Source organism: Eurosta solidaginis, chromosome 1 (assembly GCF_040869045.1).
Source record: "Eurosta solidaginis isolate ZX-2024a chromosome 1, ASM4086904v1, whole genome shotgun sequence".
Taxonomy (NCBI): domain Eukaryota; kingdom Metazoa; phylum Arthropoda; class Insecta; order Diptera; family Tephritidae; genus Eurosta; species Eurosta solidaginis.
This window is the reverse complement of record NC_090319.1, coordinates 341,342,800-341,358,368: the sequence shown is the minus strand read 5'-3', so window position 1 is coordinate 341,358,368 and position 15,569 is coordinate 341,342,800. Positions and strand designations below refer to the sequence as shown.

The 15,569-nt window shown below is 39.0% G+C and overlaps 1 long non-coding RNA gene across 1 annotated transcript in view; it reads left to right on the top strand.

The window, feature by feature from the left end:
- The window catches only part of LOC137244499 (uncharacterized), a 290,699-nt gene that overhangs the window by 199,092 nt on the left and 76,038 nt on the right, over window positions 1-15,569 (top strand). The gene's annotated exons all lie outside the window — the stretch shown is intronic.

Genomic DNA, 15,569 nt, shown 5'->3' with positions numbered 1-15,569 from the left:
TGCCCATATTGTACAAACAAATTCTAGGGTCACCCCTGGTCCACCTTTATGGCGATATCTCGAAACGGCGTCCACCTATGGAACTAAGGACTACTCCCTTTTAAAATACACATTAACACCTTTCTTTTGATACCCATATTGTACAAACAAATTCTAGGGTCACCCCTGGTCCACCTTTATGGCGATATCTCGAAACCTATGGAACTAAGGATTACTCGCTTTTAAAATACTCATTAACACCTTTCATTTGATACCCATATCGTACAAACGCATTCTAGAGTCACCCCTGGTCCACCTTTATGGCGATATCTCGAAAAGGCGACCACCTATACAACAACCACCACTCCCTTTTAAAACCCTCATTAGTACCTTTAATTTGATACCGATATCGTACAAACACATTCTAGGGTCCCCCCTGGTCCACCTTTGTGGCGATATCTCCAAACGGCGTCCACCTTATGGAACTAAGGATTACTCCCTTTTAAAATACTCATTAACACCTTTTTTTTGATACCCATATTGTAAAAACAAATTCTAGGGTCACCCCTGGTCCACATTTATGGCGATATCTCGAAACTGCGTCCACCTATGGAACTAAGGATTACTCCCTTTTAAAATACTCATTAACACCTTTCATTTGATTCCCATATCGTACAAACGCATTCTAGAGGCACCCCTGGTCCACCTTTATGGCGATATCTCAAAAAGGCGACCACCTATACAACTACCACCACTCCCTTTTAAAACCCTCATTAATACCTTTAATTTGATACCCATATTGTACAAACAAATTCTAGGGTCACACCTAGTCCACCTTTATGGCGATATCTCGAAACGGGGTCCACCTGTGGAACTAAGCATCACTCCCTTTTAAAATACTCATTACCACCTTTTTTTGATACCGATATTGTACAAACAAATTCTAGGGTCACCTCTGGTCCACCTTTATGGCGATATCTCGAAACGGCGTCCACCTATGGAACTAAGGATTACTCCCTTTTAAAATACTCATTAGCACCTTTCATTTGATAACCATATCGTACAAACGCATTCTAGAGTCACCCCTGGTCCACCTTTATGGCGATATCTCGAAAAGGCGACCACCTATACAACTACCACCACTCCCTTTTAAAACCCTCATTAATACCTTTAATTTGATACCCATATTGTACAAACAAATTCTAGGGTCACACCTGGTCCACCTTTATGGCGATATCACGAAACGGCGTCCACCTGTGGAACTAAGCATCACTCCCTTTTAAAATACTCATTACCACCTTTCTTTTGATACCCATATTGTACAAACAAATTCTAGGGTCACCCCTGGTCCACCTTTATGGCGATATCTCGAAACGGCGTCCACCTATGGAACTAAGGATTACTCCCTTTTAAAATACTCATTAACACCTTTCTTTTGATACACATATTGTACAAATAAATTCTAGGGTCACCCCTGGTCCACCTTTATGGCGATATCTCGAAACGGCGTCCACCTATGGAACTAAGGAATACTCCCTTTTAAAATACTCATTAGCACCTTTCATTTGATACCCATATCGTACAAACGCATTCTAGAGTCAACCCTGATCCACCTTTATGGCTATATCCCTAAATGGCGTCCACCTATAGAACTATGGCCCACTCCCTCATAAAATACTCTTTAACACCTTTCATTTGATACCCATATTGTACAACCAAATTCTAGAGTCAACCCTGATCCACCTTTATGGCGATATCCCTAAATGGCGTCCACCTATAGAACTATGGCCCACTCCTTCAAAAATACTCTTTAATGCCTTTCATTTGATACACATGTCATACAAACACATTCCAGGGTTTCCCTCGGTTCATTTTCCTACATGGTTATTTTCCCTTATGTTGTCACCATAGCTCTCAACTGAGTATGTAATGTTCGGTTACACCCGAACTTAACCTTCCTTACTTGTTTTGTTTTATTTTTGAAGTGAAAACTTCTATGTTGGACAACAACAACAAAAGGAGATATAAAACCTGATGACCAGACAGATTTACTAATAGCATGAAAAGGCAACAATCGCAATATTTGTCAAGGCCTTAAGTATGTCTAGCCATTAGCATACCGGCCGTTATGGATGCTCGACATAGCTTGAAAACTTGTTGAAAAGCTCTTTGATCTAGTATTGCAGAGGCCGTAGAAAAGGCAGGGGGATTATCATCCCGGAAGCATGGCTTTAGGTCTTGAAAATTCACTTAAGGTGCAATGGGAGACTTCAAGTCCAAGCGGGCTGTTCTCTTCGCAACCTAAAACGTGTCGACGGCTTCACGAGAATTTGGTATTCAAGCTTTTCTTCTTAAAAATTGGAGCACGCTTCAATACTACCTATACGAAAAAGAAGTTTCACTTCTGTTTGACGTATTGCAGTGGATATATTTTAAATTTTTTTATTTTTCGTTATAACTTAAATAGTAAAATGTTATGCAATGGATGATTTATTATGCTTACAGCGTAACTGTTACTTCGTTTATTCGCAGTTACAAAGAAGGCTGCAGAAATACTGATTTAGGGGTGGCTGTGCCAACGACTATAGTTGTTGTTAAAAATTTAGTACATATTTAACTTTTTTGCTCTGTATTGTTGTTGTTGAAATGCATATTTCATATTTTATTTGGAGCATTTCATTTTTATTTTTCCCAACAAGTTCTAATTCGTGCTCCCAATTTTCATTTGCTCTTATTTATTTGCTGCCATAATATATATACATATCTACAAACGCGCAACTATGCGTTGTAATGCATGTACTATGTACTTATATACTTATGCATGTATATGTTTCCGTTTATAGGTCAAAACGCCTTTTTTATTTCTTCCATTTAATTAATTATTTTTTTCACAATTTATACACCGTTTTGGTTTATATTTAACCACATCGCTGAAGAAGAAGGAAAACTGGAATTTAGCTATCGCAACTATAAAAGTTTAAGTTTTCTGCTTTTCATAAAATTTACGTAGGTACCTTTCGGCAGTTTCCGGATTTAAAGTTAATACATCTTTTTAATAATTTAGACTACAAATCTTCTTTATATAAATTTCTGACTGGAAATTGACTGTAAAGCTATGATTTTATGATATTTATACCGCTCATGAAAGTGAAGAAGATTAGATTGGCAGACCAATAAGTATATACTTCAGGCGATTTAGTCGCCACTACTTCGTATGCGCATTTATCTGCTCTCCCTTTCAGCATGCATCAATTTCGTCATACCTCTAAAGGCCATCGTGCTCACAGAAGTGCAACAATCTTAGTGCCCACACATTCGTGGAACTAAATTCCAAATAGAAGGCTCCTCTCCAAAAACTCTGTGTATAGAGATCCTTTCACCGTAAAAACGAGGAAAGTGAAACATTACATGTTCTGCATTTTCCAATTCGGAGGAACAGTGTGGACAGCAAGGATTCTCCTCTATGCCACGCTTATGTAGATATTCCTTGAAGCCGCCGTGCGCGCTCAATACCTGTGAGAGTTGGTAATTTATTTCGCCGTGTTTTCGCTCGTCCAATCCGCTATATTCCGAACTAGCATGAAGGTCCAGCGCCCTTTTCTCGATTCTTCCCACCGTTCTTGCCACTTAACCATTGTTCGCGTTCTTGCGCTTTTCTTAGCATCTTTAGATGGTCGGCTGATTCCAATGTCACACAGATCGGTCATTTCACCTGAGAGTATATATACTGGAATTTTTATGGATAAAACATGGATCACGTCGTCGTTCACCGTCCGATAAGAACATGCTATTCGTATAGCAGTAATGCGGTAGGCTGCTAGTATATTTTTTTGGTGGATCATTTTAGATCCGTGCAATACTGCTGCTGCATATAATATTATAGAGCTGGTTACGTTGGATAATATCTGGCGGGTAGCTTCGCCTGGGCCGCTGATGTTGGCCATTATTCGCGTTAGGAATCCAATAACTCTAGAAACTGTCTCCCCCACCGCCCTGAAGTGCTCCTTAAAAGTTAGTTTTGAGTCAATAAATACTCCTAGATATTTAAAGGAAGGCTTCGAATTTATTTGTTAATTTCCTGTGGTTAGGACTAACTCATCCACAGTCCACTTAGAGCTAACCAAATCATTTCTGTCTTATTGCTATCCATCTCCAGCCCCATGTTCATCAGCCATTCCTTTATTCTTCTCACGGCTTCAATACATAATGCTTGAAGCAGATCAAGTTCCTTGACCACGGCTACTGTGACAATATCATCTGCATAGCCGACAATTTCCGTGCCTCCAGGAAGGTCAATTTGTAGCACGCTGTCATACATCGCAATACAAAGAGTTGGACCTAGAACAGATCCCTGAGGGACACCGTCCGTGATGTTGTGCTTTCTTGGTCCATCCGTATCAAAAAGGAGTACTTTATCGCTTAAATAGCTACCAATTATTCGGACCAGGTAAGCTCATTTTTTCATCTAGAGGCTTGAAACTTTACCAGACACTCAAATATATGCATGGCATACGTTATTGTCTGAAAAATCGGTCAAATATAATATATATCACTTTTCAATAACTAGTTGTTCAGATTACGCAAAGTTCGAATTCGCAAAAAAAAATTATTTCATTTGTATGTGTAAATCTTATATGACATCTTCATACATACGACACAAATTTATATATACACATACTTATTTGTTGTATTACGTATTCATATACTGTAAGATGTGTTCCGTTTTATTTCCTCAACAGTATTCCTCTTTTCATATTGACCTTTTATAATTACAAAAATTGTCCATGCTTCGAATTTTTTTCTTTTTCCTATTTTCTGCATTCACTTTTTACACTTTATGTACTTATGAATTTCTTTGTTAAGTTTATGCCAAATAATTGGTGCTTGTGGCTGGCGGTTATTTGTGTTGTCAATTTAATGGTGCAACAGTCAATTATATTATCTTTGATTTATTTGCCAATTTTTTCATTCTCCTTCTGTTCTGTTTGTTTCGATGATATTTTAAACAGCACTTTTTATATTTTAAAATCAAAGTCGTCTTTCAGGCACGGAAAATATACATATACACTTATATATATAAAAACATTCAATTCACTCTACCGAAATTCTGCTGAAATGGTTTGTTTCTACTCCTTCCCAGTTGGAAATATATGCGTGTGGCATTGATATTTGAGGCATGAATGGGCGCTTTGTATGCATGCCAGAATAAATGAACGTTTATTTCCATTGAAAGTACATATCTAGTTTCTCAGGGAGCATGCATACTCTATTACTTGCTACTATATTACTACTTCTGTATGTATATGGCTGTAACAATTCCGAATTCATGGCATAACTACACTCAGAGGGGAGATCCCGCCTAGAAAAACTGTGTTGTAAATGAAAAAAACTTGTTTCGAAAATTTTGATGTTTTCTTGCCCGGGGTGTGCAATGGTGGATGGTGGGGCGATCGCCCCATCGCCCCCCCCCCCCCCCCCGCCCCCCCCCCCCCAGACCTACCTGAATAAATATTGGGCGTGCTTAATTTGCCAGAAATTGAAATGCATTTTTTAGATTTCCGTAAAATTGAGATTGAATGAAATATTTCTTATCTTCTTTTGTCTGCTTGTCTAGCGAAAAAAGGTAAATAATAAATAAGTGAGTTTTGCTTTTTCCGCTTATTGCCGCAGATATGCCATGGTTTGTGAATAAAATAGTTGAAACATGGTGACCTTGCACAACATAAAAAAATTCTTCATATCACCAACCAACCTCATTTTTTTTTATAAAAGTTCCGGAACACACCTAATATGTCGTTTCATTTATGCAATATCAGAGCCACTGATGACCTGATACGAAACTTTTATTCTCTCTCAATTCGTTTCCAGGAATGGGGCTCGAAATCAGCTGTCTGTTCATTCAATTGTAAACAAAAATTCATTCGTTGTAAACAAAAGTTCATTCGTTTCCAAGAATGGGGTCTGAAGTCAAATTATTCATCTCTTTTTTTCCCTTTTTGATTGCTGCAATAGATATAGATTCAAAATAACTTCACTTAGTTAAAGCCACAAGTGAAACTCTCTTATCAGAAAGAACTAGCTTCTACCTTTGAGCTGTATAAAATCATTTCTTGATTGTTTTTTGTTCGAATTCTTTCAATTAGTTGAGCTAATTTGAGTGCTTAAAGATAAATTCGATACGTTTATTTGTAATTATGTCAAAATGGTGCTCTGAAGTTAATCATTAATTTATATTACTGACTTCCATGGCAAAAATGTATTTTGAGCTTTCGGCCATGATCGCCCCCCCTCATCTGGAGACCTGTATCAGCCCCTGGGGGTGTGAGCGTAGGATCTTCATTGTGGTAGGCGGAGCACGCTACCACCACACCACGGTAACCGCCCCATTATTACTCATAATTAATTAGCGCTACCTGAGCGATTTTGGCGGTTTCATAACAAGTCACGAAATCTATACCCATATCGTGATCACTGACGCCAATTGGGTGCATCAAGAGAGACGTTTTGTTACAACTCCCTCTTCGTACATTCGCATAATATGATCAGCTTGTGAAGCAATTGGGCTTTATTTTATTGCTCTATCTTCATATTTCCATCGAACTCATAAAGCTCCTACTTATACTCCTTGCAAAACTCAACGTGGTATCACGGACAAGACCATTTGGGGAGAAGTTTTCTCTCTAATGCTCCAGGGGCGATATTAACTTCTGTTGATACTTTCGACTATTCCGAGCAATACTCGATGGTTCTTCGTCGAGAGAACACATTATAATAACAAACTGCTTCCTCTATCCCAGTAATAATGCTGAACCCTATATAGAGAAATTTTTTCACAGTATTTTTTAATCTGTCAACAGTTATATGGCTATCAAGGCGCAAATGCTCCAATTTTTCCTTCGATGAGAGTTATCACATTGTTCTTCTGTGTTTAGTGCAGGATCCATATTATGATTATTTAACCAATCTGGAGGGTGAATATCTTAAAGGCAATGATATCAATGCCATTACCATTCGCCTGAATTTGTACGCTTATTTAATAGATTGTAAAAGAAAACGCACGATAGGCTGAAACTTTCGAACGACTCGTAGAGTCCATTCCAGACCTTACGAGGCATACCCGAATATACCAACTCAGGATTGGAAGGAACCTACTGTATCTTGGCCTACGGAACAGATTCAGTACTACAACTTTCAAATAAACAAGCGGGCGGAGGTTTTATTTGACATGCAGCTAAGAAAACTGTCCAAAGATACCGGCAAAATTTTTATGCGATTTAGGGAAAGAAGTCTCAAGGATAACAAACCTAATACACAAGAAGCGGGCGAAGTAGAACTCTTCATATCACTGCAGGAGCGTTCGTTTGACGTGGCGCTGATCCAAAAGCCATAGCTCTCATCGGGAGGAAAGGCCTATGGATTCATGCAGATTTGGTGTTTACTTTGCGAAAAGGGAAGGAAAAGTGCGAGCTGGTGTCACGGTAAGGAAACAGCTGCATATGTGGAGTGGCCTCGAGCAGAAGAATAAGCAGGCATTTATCCTGGCATCCTACTTTATAGCTCATACTGCGGAGGAACCACCGGTGAAGAGCAAGAGGCTAGTATAGGTGAAAGGACGCATAGAGCTTTTGGTTATAGGCGCCAATTCAAATGCGCACAACAATGCATGGAAAGGAAGATAACCCACTGAAAGAGGCAAGTCTCTAATTTGTTACAACCTACAAACTAATTTGTCGATAGCCATCAAGCCATCAAGCAAAGTTTTCCTTCATATGTTGGTCCAACATCCAACAATCTTCGTTATATTACATTAAGCTCTGAGTGTGATACATCAAGGTATGGTTGGATAGTCCTTGATAGGTTCGGTCGCAGAACGTGCATACAAAACGTAACTCCCTTATTTATTATGAATATATCGCAAATTAGGACTAACTAAAGCTGATCTGTTATCAAATTAAAGCTCTTTGTAGATCATGAAGCTGAGATAAATAATGTATAGAAAAATTAAGTCCCTTAATTATAAGCGCCCGTAGATTGATATGAGGTTTAGCAGCATTTTCTTCGAACTTGAACTATGTCCACATTGGGGGTAGTTGGGGTAGTATACTTTCCTCAACTGGCCCAATGAAACGAGGCTAATGCTCTTCGTGTGTCCACACCCAACGGGACCGCCGTTAAGCATAACGTCACTGGGATGAAAGGCGATTCAATCGCCATTGCTTCGTATGCGCACTTCCCTGCGCTTCTTTTTAGCATGTATCTATCGTATCATAATAAGAAAGGCCATTTTGCTCACAGCAGTCCAAAAGGTTCCTCTTCAAAAACTCTGTGTACAGAGAGTCTTTCGCCAAAAAAAAAACAAGGACAATGAAACATTACTCTCTACTCCTTTCATACCCTCTTTTCTACTCATATTCAGATGGATAATTATATGCTTTAATTTGACGAGGTAATACTCAACTCAGGGCTTGATGGATGTTACTTGAATTCAGTAAGTCAATCTCATATAAATAGGAGCTTACTCTCATTGAAGAAATCCCAGCAGCGGCTCACAAAACCCAATTTAAAATTATTGTATCATTAACTTTACATACTCTTCTTACATTAATTTTTGATCAGTTTTATCCTATGAAGACAACTGTTTGTTACTGTGAAAGCTAATTGTAACTGCGGACGTCGTGTTAACACCATATAATCTCGCAGGCAAAATCTTAATTTGGTTGTCGGCGCCAGTACTTACAAAAAATAGCCACTACAAAAGAAAATGAAGAGAAATAGAACAACAATGCTGGCTAGAAATCCCATTGAGGGGCTTAAATCGCGCCAATCCACTGGCTGACAGCTTTGCAGCCGAGATGGCAGCAACAAATTTGGCTAACAGCATAGTAAAGCAAAGCTTATGACTATAGCGAAAAGACTGGAAGGAAAACAAAAACAAAACAAGTAAGGAAGGCTAAGTTCGGATGTAACCGAATATTACATACTCAGCTGAGAGCTTTGGAGACAAAATAAGGGAAAATCACCTTGTAGGAAAATGAACCGAGGGTAACCCTGGAATGAGTTTGTATGACATGGGTTTTACATCCAAGGTATTAAAGAGCATTTTAAAAGGGAGTGGGCCATAGTGCTATAGGTGGACGCCTTTTCCAGATATCGCCATAAAGGTGGACCAGGGGTGACACTAGAATATGTTTGTACGATATGCATATGAAATGAAAGGTGTTAATGAGTATTTTAAAAGGGAGTGGGCATTAGCTCTGTAGGTGGACCCTTTTCGAGATATCGCCATAAAGGTGGACCAGGGGTGACTCTAGAATGTGTTTGTACGATATGGGTATCAAATCAAAGGTGTTAATGAGTATTTTAAAAGGGAGTGGGCATTAGCTCTGTAGACGGACCCTTTTCGAGATATCGCCATAAAGGTGGACCAGGGGTGACTCTAGAATGTGTTTGTACGATATGGGTATCAAATCAAAGGTGTTAATGAGTATTTTAAAAGGGAGTGGGCATTAGCTCTGTAGGCGGACCCTTTTCGAGATATCGCCACAAAGGTGGACCAGGGGTGACTCTAGAATGTGTTTGTACGATATGGGTATCAAATGAAAGGTGCTAATGAGTATTTTAAAGGGGAGTGGGCCTTGGTTTATAGGTGGGCGCGTTTTCGTGATATCGCCATAAAGGTGGACCGGGGGTGACTCTAGAATGTGTATGTACGATATGCATATGAAATGAAAGGTGTTAATGAGTATTTTAAAAGGGAGTGGGCATTAGCTCTGTAGGTGGACCCTTTTCGAGATATCGCCATAAAGGTGGACCAGGGGTGACTCTAGAATGTGTTTGTACGATATGGGTATCAAATCAAAGGTGTTAATGAGTATTTTAAAAGGGAGTGGGCATTAGCTCTGTAGGCGGACCCTTTTCGAGATATCGCCATAAAGGTGGACCAGGGGTGACTCTAGAATGTGTTTGTACGATATGGGTATCAAATCAAAGGTGTTAATGAGTATTTTAAAAGGGAGTGGGCATTAGCTCTGTAGGTGGACCACTTTTCGAGATTTCGCTATAAAGGTGGACCGGGGGTGACTCTAGAATATGTTTGTACGATATGGGTATCAAATCAAAGGTGCTAATGAGTATTTTAAAAGGGAGTGGGCATTAGCTCTGTAGGTGGACCACTTTTCGAGATATCGCTATAAAGGTGGACCGGGGGTGACCATAGAATGTGTTTGTACGATATGGGTATCAAATCAAAGGTGTTAATGAGTATTTTAAAAGGGAGTGGGCATTAGCTCTGTAGGCGGACCCTTTTCGAGATATCGCCATAAAGGTGGACCAGGGGTGACTCTAGAATGTGTTTGTACGATATGGGTATCAAATCAAAGGTGTTAATGAGTATTTTAAAAGGGAGTGGGCATTAGCTCTGTAGGCGGACCCTTTTCGAGATATCGCCACAAAGGTGGACCAGGGGTGACTCTAGAATGTGTTTGTACGATATGGGTATCAAATGAAAGGTGCTAATGAGTATTTTAAAGGGGAGTGGGCCTTGGTTTATAGGTGGGCGCGTTTTCGTGATATCGCCATAAAGGTGGACCGGGGGTGACTCTAGAATGTGTATGTACGATATGCATATGAAATGAAAGGTGTTAATGAGTATTTTAAAAGGGAGTGGGCATTAGCTCTGTAGGTGGACCCTTTTCGAGATATCGCCATAAAGGTGGACCAGGGGTGACTCTAGAATGTGTTTGTACGATATGGGTATCAAATCAAAGGTGTTAATGAGTATTTTAAAAGGGAGTGGACCTTAGCTCTGTAGGTGGACCCTTTTCGAGATATCGCCATAAAGGTGGACCAGGGGTGACTATAGAATGTGTTTGTACGATATGGGTATCAAATCAAAGGTGCTAATGAGTATTTTAAAAGGGAGTGGGCATTAGCTCTGTAGGTGGACCACTTTTCGAGATATCGCTATAAAGGTGGACCGGGGGTGACCATGGAATGTGTTTGTACGATATGGGTATCAAATCAAAGGTGCTAATGAGTATTTTAAAAGGGAGTGGGCATTAGCTCTGTAGGTGGACCACTTTTCGAGATATCGCTATAAAGGTGGACCGGGGGTGACTCTAGAATGTATTTGTACGATATGGGTATCAAATCAAAGGTGTAAATGAGTATTTTAAAAGTGAGTGGACCTTAGCTCTGTAGGTGGAACCTTTTTCGAGATATCGCTATAAAGGTGGACCAGGGGTTACTCTAGAATTTGTTTGTACGACATGGGTATCAAATGAAAGGTACTAATGAGGGTTTTAAAAGTGAGTGGTTGTAGCTGTATATGTGAAGGCGTTTTCAAGATATCGACCAAAATGTGGACTAGGGTGACCCAGAACGTCATTTGTCGGGTACCGCTAATTTATTTATATATGTAATACCACGAACAGTGTTTCTGCCGTGATTCCAAGGGCTTTTGATTTCGCCCTGCAGAACTTTTTCAGTTTCTTTTACTTAATATGGTAGGGTGTGTGTGGGTGTGAGTTTTACAAAGTTTTTTTCTAAAGTTATATTTTGCTTCAATAAACCAATCCAATTACCATGTTTCAACCCTTTTTTCGTATTTGGTATAGAATTATGGAATTTTTTAAAATTTTCGTAATTTTCGAAATCAAAAAGTAGTCAGATTTCGTTCGTTTTTTATACCAAGATAAAGTGAGTTCATATAAGTACGTGGACTAAGTTTAGTAAAGATATATCGGTTTTTGCTCAAGTTATCGTGTTAACGGCCATGCGGAAGGACAGACTGTGTATAAAAACTGGGCGTGACATCAACCGATTTCGCCCATTTTCATAGAAAACAGTTAGCGCCATAAAATCTATGCCCGTAGCAAATTTCAAAAGGATTGGTTAATTTTTGTTCGACTTATGGCGTTAAAAGTATCCTAGACAAATTAAATGAAAAAGGGCGGAGCCACGCCCATTTTTAAATTTTCTTTTATTTTTGTATTTTGTTGCACCGTATCATTACTGGAGTTGTATCTTGACATAATTTACTTATATACTGTAAAGATATTAAATTTTTTGTTAAAATTTTACTTAAAAAAAATTTTTTTTTAAAAGTGGCGTGGTCCTTCTCCGATTTTGCTAATTTTTATTAAGCGTATATATAGTAATAAGAGTAACGTTCCTGCCAAATTTCATCATGATATCTTCAACGACTGCCAAATTACAGCTTGCAAAAGTTTTAAATTACCTTCTTTTAAAAGTGGGCGGTGCCACGCCCATTGTCCAAAATTTTACTAATTTTCTATTTTGCGTCATAAGTTCAACTCACCTACCAAGTTTCATCGCTTTTTCCGTCTTTGGTAATGAATCATTGCACTTTTTGTGTTTTTCGAAATTTTCGATATCGAAAAGTGGGCGTGGTTATAGTCCGATTTCGTTTATTTTAAATAGTGCTCTGAGATGAGTGCCCTGGAACCTACATACCAAATTTCATCAAGATACCTCAAAATTTACTCAAGTTATCGTGTTAACGGACGGACGGACGGAGATGACTCAATCAAATTTTTTTCGATCCTGATGATTTTGATATATGGAAGTCTATATCTATCTCGATTCCTTTATACCTGTACAACCAACCGTTATCCAATCAAAGTTATTATACTCTGTGAGCTTGCTCAACTGAGTATAAAAATAAGAACAACAGTAAGTAGTAAAGTGGTTTACAGTTATTCCAACAGTAGTAGTAGCTGCTTTGCGACACGCAGTAGACGCCAGATGGCTGAGGAGGGAGAATGTTTCAGCAATGGTGGCCTCCTGCTGCGCGGTGCAACCCAACTGTGCGACAATGAATAAACACAAAGTCTTAAAATTAATCCAAAATAATTAACCAAATAAGAATTTCTAAGAAGTGCTGCTGTCTTTATTTGCTGGCCAAATGGTGGCTGCTTCGCACTTTGTGCGTGTCTTCGGCATTCATACTCATAAGCTCTCTGTTTTGCTTATTCACTGTTGCTCACTGATATAATAAATGTATTTCCTTTGGCTAACAAATAAATAAATTATATTGAAATGAATTAAACATCAAACATAAATAAAAGAATGAAGTAATTATTTTGCCCTTAATATAGAGACATATTTACCATGCACATTAGGGTAGTCCTAAAATGGCAAATTCAATGTATTGAAAATGAGCAAATTTAGATCAAGAAAGCCAAACATGTTTTGAAGCATTAGCTTCGAACGCTGGTTTCGAAATTCTCAGCAGACATTCCGTGGCTCCAAGAACAACGCAGAAAAAGTAGTATTCAAATCCAGTGGTCGCGAGATAAAGCTCAAATTGTACGGCAAAAAAGTTGTAGCCTGTTGTAAAAACATTAATATAAGTACGCTGAAAAGCACCCCTGTTTCTTTTCTATCGTGAATTATTTCAAACCTTTTCTACTGTATATCTACCATTTTGTTTGAATAAAGATGAGTTGCATATTTAAATTGGTCTTATTACTGTTTCGTAAAATATTCCAATATAGCCCTCGTTATAGATGTAACCAGAAAGACTTATGAATAACAGTATAAACTCACTTAAAACTTTCGTCCAATCAACCTATCATATTCTTCGAATGGCTTGATCAGGATGTCACCGTTTTCTTGCTAAAAAAGAGAAAAGAGAAGCCGGCTAAGATGGATCCACAACTAAAAAGTCTACTGGGGTGCAAGAGGAGTGAAATATGACTGAGTTGGGATTTACTGGTAGAAGGCAGTCATATAATCGGTTTGGATACGGATGTGGCTTCACAAACGTACTTTTGGTTCAAACGGTGGAATAATGTGAGATCTCGTCATATTATCAGAAGTTTTTACAGCCCTGTGGGTCTCCTGGAAGAAAGAAGTCCATATATGCGGCGACTAACTTAAGATCGGAAAACCAGTTGTCTGGTATATTGTTTTGACAGCGACCGAGTATTTTATTTATTTATTTGTAAAATTGCTATTGAACGTTAGAACCGGGATTGGGTGGATTAGAGGTGGCAGCGTTTATTTGGCCGGTGATGGCGAGATGAAAAAGCAGGAAAAACAAGAGATGTAACTGTTTGTTTTAGAGCAAGCTTATTTATGAACGGAACCGGGTCCGTTGCCGTTGCTGTGCAGTCGCCTGCATAGTTAGCTATAGTGCCTCCTTTTGGCTGTGAAGGGGCTTAAATAGGACTACGCTGTGTCACGCAGTGATTGATACTTATTGATTTAGATTGTTCATTCCAAAATTTTACAGATGCCTGCTGTCTTCGTTCTTTGATAAGTATGAAGCGTTAATCCTTTTATATCTTAGAATAAGGAGACGTGGTTGCCTGTGTCATAAGCTGCGTCGTCTGACATTTTCACACTAAGAATGCAAAACTAATAATCAGCATAAAGCAGTTGTGCTTCTTTCATATCCGATGGGAATTGAGTGCCTTTATTTGAAGCTCCTACTGGGTTAGTTTTCGCACAAATATATCTCTCGGGGATTTCCGTTGCTAAGTCAAAGGAAAGTGGCATGGACCAGGGCAAGAATTCCAGCCACCCGCCCTCGAGTCGTTAATATTGTAATTTATTTGAGTGGCCAGGAGTTATGGGAAGCAGCCATGAAAGTTGGAGGTAGCGCTTGGCGAAAACAATATGAAACGGTTTGCTGGGAAGAATTTGTGCTAGGTTTTAAGATTAGCAACGAGAATCGCGACTACTTCTGTACGATATTTATAGTAGGGAGTGACTTTGCGGGTGATCAGTAAAGAGGAGCCATACATTTTTGAAGACATTTCGGGTTGGTCGTGCTTACTTCTGAAACGTACCGAATCCTTATCCCACAAACTACAATCAACATCGATAACACCCCACAGAAACTTCGGGCGTGTCTTTGTCGCTACACCTCAATAATAACACTAGTCTACTGGAATCCCTTTCACCGCCAAATGCTACAGCGTTCACCGAAACCCGATGAATATTTACTGATAACACCAGCAACCGTAAGGTTTCCGTCAACCGATATACCGTTCATGAGGTTCGCCGTCTGTTCCCAGATTCCACCGTCAACTCGACGCTGTCTTTCTTATGTCCACTAATCAGCGGTTTGTTATAGTTCTCCCAAATATTACAGCTAGATATTGCTACGGAGCGTGTGCACGTCTGAAGGAATACCACCAACAAAGTAACGTGTATTCATTTAGGAAGCAAATAAGTGCCTTCTCGACTTTGAATTGACTGAGTGCTTCCGCAGCCTTCAACGAAACCTACCTACACTATTTACGATGACAGGCACTTCCGCTAATAAAGCATTACAGTGATTTGGTAGTCAGAACAATATATTTAGATTTGAAGCTCTACAAATCTCGGTTCCAACTACTTTATCATGCCGATCAGGCAGTACGAGCGAAGTATTGCTATTGTGCTAAAATCCCAATTCTCTATTTCCGTACTACACTAATATTTGTATATACATACATTAACTCTATGTTATTTTATTCAAATAAAAGCAATTTAATCTCAAGCAAGTAAAGAAGCGAAAAATCGAAACAGTTATCCTAAGCAGCTGCCACTTGTTCTAATATTTCTATTTTGCTATCTAG